This window comes from Perna viridis, chromosome 7 (assembly GCF_037379345.1).
Source record: "Perna viridis isolate PV_CMFRI_1.1 ecotype Kerala chromosome 7, ASM3737934v1, whole genome shotgun sequence".
NCBI classification, from domain to species: domain Eukaryota; kingdom Metazoa; phylum Mollusca; class Bivalvia; order Mytilida; family Mytilidae; genus Perna; species Perna viridis.
In genome coordinates this window covers 2,736,973-2,743,876 of record NC_142451.1, presented here as the reverse complement: position 1 = coordinate 2,743,876, position 6,904 = coordinate 2,736,973, and the positions used below count along the sequence as shown (strand labels likewise).

The window sequence follows — 6,904 nt, the reverse complement described above, 5'->3', positions numbered from 1 at the left end:
TTTCCAAAATATTTATCAAACATTATCATGCGTAGACCAAGACAAAGCTCATTTGACTCTGATTGTGACTTATTTTGCCCAACACCTAAATGAGCGAACATTAAACCATCTCTAAATATATGGTACTCAAAATCTGGCATGTCGGTCCAAGCCCATGACCGTAATGTATCAACAAATGATTTATACGAACTGATACTTGAAATGAAACAAAGTCAAAATTCTTTGAGGATGTCTTGTGAACAAAGAATCACAAATCTCGACTCTTTATAAAAGTATGAAAACCGTGGAAGATGAAATGGCTTTAGAGTTTGCTACTATTGAAAACAGATTAATAACACTTGAAGTTAAAATTTGAATCAGATTTAAATCGTAAGAACAAAGCCCATATGTCGCAAATTGAAGACAACTCAGTTCACAAACTGGCATTATGGATATCCATAATGACAAATCTGACGTTGACAGCCTTACGGATACACACTAAAGGTACATGTATACTGAATACAAATATTGATGTTATCGAAGTTTAACTGATCGGAGGTCAAACTAACGGCATGACTGATTAAAATCGCAGTAAAGCAGTTTTTGTTACCTTTGCAAATAAGAACCGTCGCAGCGATGTGTTGAAAAAACAAGCGGACACAAAAGAAATCAAATACTAAGAATGTATATATCGAAACAGATCGGTTCAATAATGAATGAATGCAGGGACCAAATTAACATCTAATTGTCAGATCCATTCAAAATTTACAAATGAGCGGTGGACGTGTTGTCGAAAAATCAGCTTAACTTGTAAGCAAGCCAGACGTCGGTGACGCAAATTTATTAGTCGCTTCTTGTAGCTAAAATGATTGGAAGGATCACGACAAAATAACAACTGCAGAACTCATAGAGAATTTTTTTTAACTGTGACATTGTAGGATAAAGCGAGACTCCTTTTTAAGAGAAATAAACTATCGAATGACAGGGCTCTATTGATGGAAAGGCAGAACTCGCCGATATATATCAAATATTGTCTGTATAGGTAAATGTGGTGTAGGATTTTTGATTAAAAACAATATATTTGATAAATATACTCGATACAGTAGAGATGATATAATGTGGATTGATCTCGAAAGACTAAACGACACGAATATAGTCCTCCACTTCTACTGCCTTTAATACCAATATATCAGAACCTCATATTATTCTCATAATAATAACAACCAGAAATAGTAAAGTGCAATACCACACGACAGAGCCGATGGCCGAAATACAAAGAACGGGAACATTTTTCATGCAATAAAAGAATTTATAATTAAAGCAATAAATCTATACCCCTAAATTTTTTGACACTTTAAGCAAATCATCTATGGAATCCTTAACGTAACCATCTTTGGCCGTTTCGGAATGCCATACACCGTGTCTCTTAAAAAGACGGTCTGGTAAACCTACATTAGCACAAACACTAGCACCTCCAGACCTCAAACTGTGCAAGCCATATTGCTTAATGCTATGAACAAAAGGCTTGAAAGCTTCAATAAAGTGCTCACGCATCCTCGAATACGATAATGGTGTATTCTCTTTACGCAAAACATAAACATCTTTACATTTGGGTCAAATTTCGAAAAATAAACTCATCAGAATCGCAAGAAATATCAGCCCACGGCAAATATAATTCCATGTTTTTTACTGGACACTTATTTGAATGTGTACGGGCAATTAATACTGAATTCCCATCTCTATATACATCTGTTTTACTATGTTGAATGCGAATTGACATACAACACTCTAAAATAACTATATCACTTCTTCGAATATTAAGCAACTCAGAAACTCATAAAAACAGCAAATGCAGTGAAACACGCACAAATTATACGTTGATTATACAAGTTACCAAAAGAAAACATGGCATCATACATTATGCAGCAATTCTACCGAAATAGTTTCTTTTTTATTCGTAGGAGTAGCCAAGCTACGTTTCCCACCTTCTAAAACATTAATTACTAAAGACGAATCTGTCGGTGAACATGATGATCCAATAAGAGAATGTATCCACTTTAAAGAGTAAAACGTCTGAACGACTGGACTAACGGTATGTCTGTGTCAAACGTCTGAACGACTGGACTAACGGTATGTCTGTGTCAAACGTCTGAACGACTGGACTAACGGTATGTCTGTGTCAAACGTCTGAACGACTGGACTAACGGTATGTCTGTGTCAAACGTCTGAACGACTGGACTAACGGTATGTCTGTGTCAAACGTCTGAACGACTGGACTAACGGTATGTCTGTGTCAAAGAAGCTAAATACATAGCTAAGTGAAAGTCTTTAGCTGGTAAAATGTCATCGTTATCAATTCCGTTCAACGTAGCCCATTTTTTCCAGCGTAAAAAAACTGTGATAATATCCTTTTGTTTTTGAAACCACTCGAGATTCCGAAAGTAATTCTGGAAGTAAATTCACTTTACTAACTAATGAGACAGGTAGATTTGGCAATTCTCCAGCAAATGCCTACAAAAATATATTTGTAATTGAAAGGAAACATTCATAATGAAAATTATTTAAAATTATAAACAATCAACTAAATACTACGAATCTAATTGTCACTGCCATTGTCAACACAAAATCACAATACAATATACTCCTTGTAAAACTAACATTCTGTATATAGTGATCAAGAGAGATCTATAATACATGCTCACATCAAAATGATCTAACTGGATGAAAAATCCATCCTTAATGCTAACATGCGAAAAGGTAAATCAACATGGCCAAATATGCCCTTCTTATTCTTACCAGCTATACAAGCATTTTTGTAAGTAGGAAAATCTATAAAACTTGTCACCTCAGAAATGAAACCATCCCCAAAAGGACAAAGCATTGGCCAATAACTGGCAGAGGGCCAGTAAGGTAAAATTAAAGTACCAACAGCTTTACACTGCCGCGTATACATTAATACGCGTGGAATCAAAGAACAGGTGGAACGAACAACCCGTTGATCCCTCGCCAGTCAACCGTGAAAGCATCAACACCTGACGAATTCACATTCCAAAATCTGGAATAAAAAACATTCAATTTAAAATTGTGGTCAGAGGCAAACCAATCAACCTCATGAGGTCCCCAAAGGGTTTCAATTATCTAAAATACAAATTCAGAAATTGCCCAATCATCTGAATCAATAATCGTACTAAGATAATCTGCTCTCTCATTCTCAGTTCGTGGTATCCAAACCATATCTATATTAAAATTGTGTTTAATACATGTGCTAAAAATGTCTAAACCTAACTTTTGCAGTACTGATTTAGTGCTCCCTTTACTAACAATACTAACAACATTTTGGTTGTCAGTAAACCATTTTACAATCTTGCCCCTTAAAAAGTTTATTAGCGACAAAAATACATGTTTCACAGCAGTTAACTCCTTCCATGTAGAACTAGTGGAAACTTCAGATTCTAACCACGTACCATGAGCAATATTACATGGGTTTTCCACAACATAGCCACCGTAACCCGTATTGCTTGCATCACTATATACAATAGTCCGCCAGGACACATCAGTCTTAAAGGGTTAACATTGGCTTCATTAAACCTCCAAAAATTAATTTGATGAATACTGTCTGCAGATAAATGTATATAACTGTTCCATGAATGAACACTATTAATGTCAATAGACACATGTTTTGTCATTAAATATACTATATTGCCTATAACAGGAGACGTAGATATAATCTGTCCTACCAAGGAAGCTACCTTCCTTACAAATACTTAACCATTTAACTTAAACACAAATCAATGTCTGAAATGGTACTCATAATCTTATCAATACGATTGTCAGGAATAGAAAACACTCCTTTATCTGTATCAATGTTAGTACCAAAAAAAGTGAGATTTTTAGTAGGTGTCCACATAGACATTTCAGCCTTAGGTACAAAACCGCCATTTATTATGTCTTTTTTAATCTGTATAGTCATTTTAGTACACAATTCTTCATCATCATGTACACCAAATCCATCGTCTAACTACATAATAACCTACTTGCCTTCTCCTCTCCACTTTTTAATAAGTGGTCTAGTTAGTTTGGTAAATATGTAACAAGCACTACTGAGACCAAACGGTAATACTAGAAATTTAAAATATTTTTAACACCGTTCAACTCCCATGCAAATCCTAAATATTTAGTGTGAGGCGGGAAAATATCGACATGGTGATCTGCAGAATGTACGTCATACTTAAACATATATGAATTGGTATTTATATAATGTTTTGCAATATGCATATCTTCCTGGACCTGTAATGTGTGTAGGACCCACAAGAGTAATATTGTCCCCTCTGCATCTTTCTAGTGTTGAGACCTTGTTGTAGGGGAATTCCATGGAACAAAGTTTGCTGAGGCCCACGAAAGGGCTGCGTAACGAAGTGTGGAACCTTTCCTAATAGAGACTGATTGTTATCCTTAGTTTTGGAACCATTTCCTCTAACTTGCTTAGCCTTCCCTTTCTTCTTGCGGGCAGCTCTATTGCCAGCTCGGATAATTTTTGCTTCATCCTCTGAATCACTTGCAATAAGATTAGCATCGTATTGCCTAGCGGTAATCAACCTCCCTCGGAAGTGTCGGCTATTTTGACGAATTTGTTACAATGCTTAATTTTATCTACGGTATGTGTTAACAAATCTCGTGCATAATCTACCTTCCCATTGTCTATAGCCCACAATGTCTGAACAAGATCCTCGAGATTTTTAGTATTGATATACATTACTGCATTATGCACATCCGAAAATCCTCAAAATGTCGATCTCAACATGCCTTTAGTCTTGGGAACAACATACGTTGACCAATATCGTTTTCTGGGATTGGCAATATATGAATAAGTGGATTTTGGTACATCTATGAACGAGTTAATTGGTACTGCCATCAGATTGCTAGGATCAATGCCTTCATATGAGCAATATGGATTATGAAACATACTCCAAAATATTTGATAATACTGCTACTCCTGTACTGAATTATACTTCAAGTGAGGGGAGTTAAAAAATATCGAGCGGTTGCAATATATAGCGATACGAATGTTTCTCGGTGTTTAAGGAACTGCACCTATTCCAGCAATGGTTGCTGAAATGGGATGGTATCCTTTCATATTCATAACAAGTGTACTGTTATCCGATTGTTTTGTCGCCTTATGAACATGCCCAACAATAGACTACGCAGGAGTTTTTATGTGGGAACGAGGGCTATCCAGACGTTATAAGAATGCATGTTTTAACTCTGTAAGATTCATCTCAGAAAATTGTGATCTTGGATATCTAATTGACTTCGATTCAGGCATACCTACAACATACATTCTTGACACTGTGAAAGGACATTTACGGGATGACTTTGAGAAGATTTGGATTGATGAAATTAAGAATATGCCAAAACTTTGGACTTCTGTGTTGAGCCGTATGGGAAAAAGTTCTTAAGTTGACCGCAAAAATCTGCAATAGACATGATACGCTGTGGAACATTGCTAACTTAATATTAGACTGTGATAAAAACTACTCTTTAAACCTACTAACAATCTCTCTTGTGAATTTATTTGAAACGATCCTTAGCCTTGATGAAATTTTGAACTATTTTTGCGATTATTCATTCTGAATACTAGATCAGTGCATCATACGCCTTCAGCTGGCTGTTATTTCATGTTCTATATGTATATAAATTAATATGACCATTTATACTGTTAGAAAAGATGCTGTCATTTTCATTTAATATTTATACAAAAGTATAAAGAATGTAACTAATATCAGAATATATTATTATGTATAAAGAACTTTGGTTTGATTTCCGCAAGTATAAGGAATGTTACTAATATCAGACTATATTTTCTTGTATAAAGACTTTTGGTTCGATTTACGCAGATATTAGTTACATGCCTTAAATAATGTTATTTATACAGGTTGTACTATTAACAAATCATTCATATAGTCCGGAACACAAAGCCCGATACAGATTGTATTGTAGCAAATCATTCCTATAGTCCGGAATACAAAGCCCAATACAGGTTGTACTATAACAAATCATTCATATAGTCCGAAACACAAAGCCCAATACAGGTTGTACTACTAACAAATCATTCATATAGTCCGGAACACAAAGCCCGATACAGGTTGTATTGTAACAAATCATTCATATAGTCCGGAACACAAAGCCCAATACAGGTTGTACTAAAAAAAAATCGTTCATATAGTCCGAAACACAAAGCCCAATACAGGTTGCACTATAACAAATCAGTCATATAGTCCGAAACACAAAGCCCAATACAGGTTGTACTATAACAAATCGTTAATATAGTCCGGAACACAAAGCCCAATACAGGTTGCACTATAACAAATCATTCATGTAGTCCGAAATACAAAGCCCAATACAGGTTGTACTATTAACAAATCATTCATATAGTCCGGAAAACAAAGCCCGATACAGGTTGTATTGTAACAAATCATTCATATAGTCCGGAACACAAAGCCCAATACAGGTTGTACTGTAACAAATTATTCATATAGTCCGGAACACAAAGCCCAATACAGGTTGTACTAAAACAAATCGTTCATATAGTCCGGAACACAAAGCCCAATACAGGTTGTACTATAACAAATCATTCATGTAGTCCGAAACACAAAGCCCAATACAGGTTGTACTATAACAAATCATTCATGTAGTCCGAAACACGAAGTCCAATACAGGTTGTACTATAACAAATCATTCATGTAGTCCGAAACACGAAGCCTAATATCTTTATCGATCAGTTTAATTTAGATATGGAATAAGACAATATAGCTGCTCCTGTGTTAATTGTTTTATGTTTGGTTTGTTATATTTTGACATTCTTTGTATTCAAACCTCTTTTGAATGGAAATGTCAGGAACATCTAAGTCTTTGTTAATCTTGTGTT

The 6,904-nt window shown here is 35.3% G+C and overlaps 2 pseudogenes; both read right to left on the bottom strand.

The window, feature by feature from the left end:
• Positions 1-860: 860 nt before the first annotated feature.
• LOC148610957 (uncharacterized) lies at positions 861-2,114 on the bottom strand (annotated as a pseudogene).
• Positions 2,115-2,230: 116 nt separating this feature from the next.
• Positions 2,231-4,215, bottom strand: LOC148610956 (uncharacterized; annotated as a pseudogene).
• Between the last annotated feature and the right edge of the window lie 2,689 nt (positions 4,216-6,904).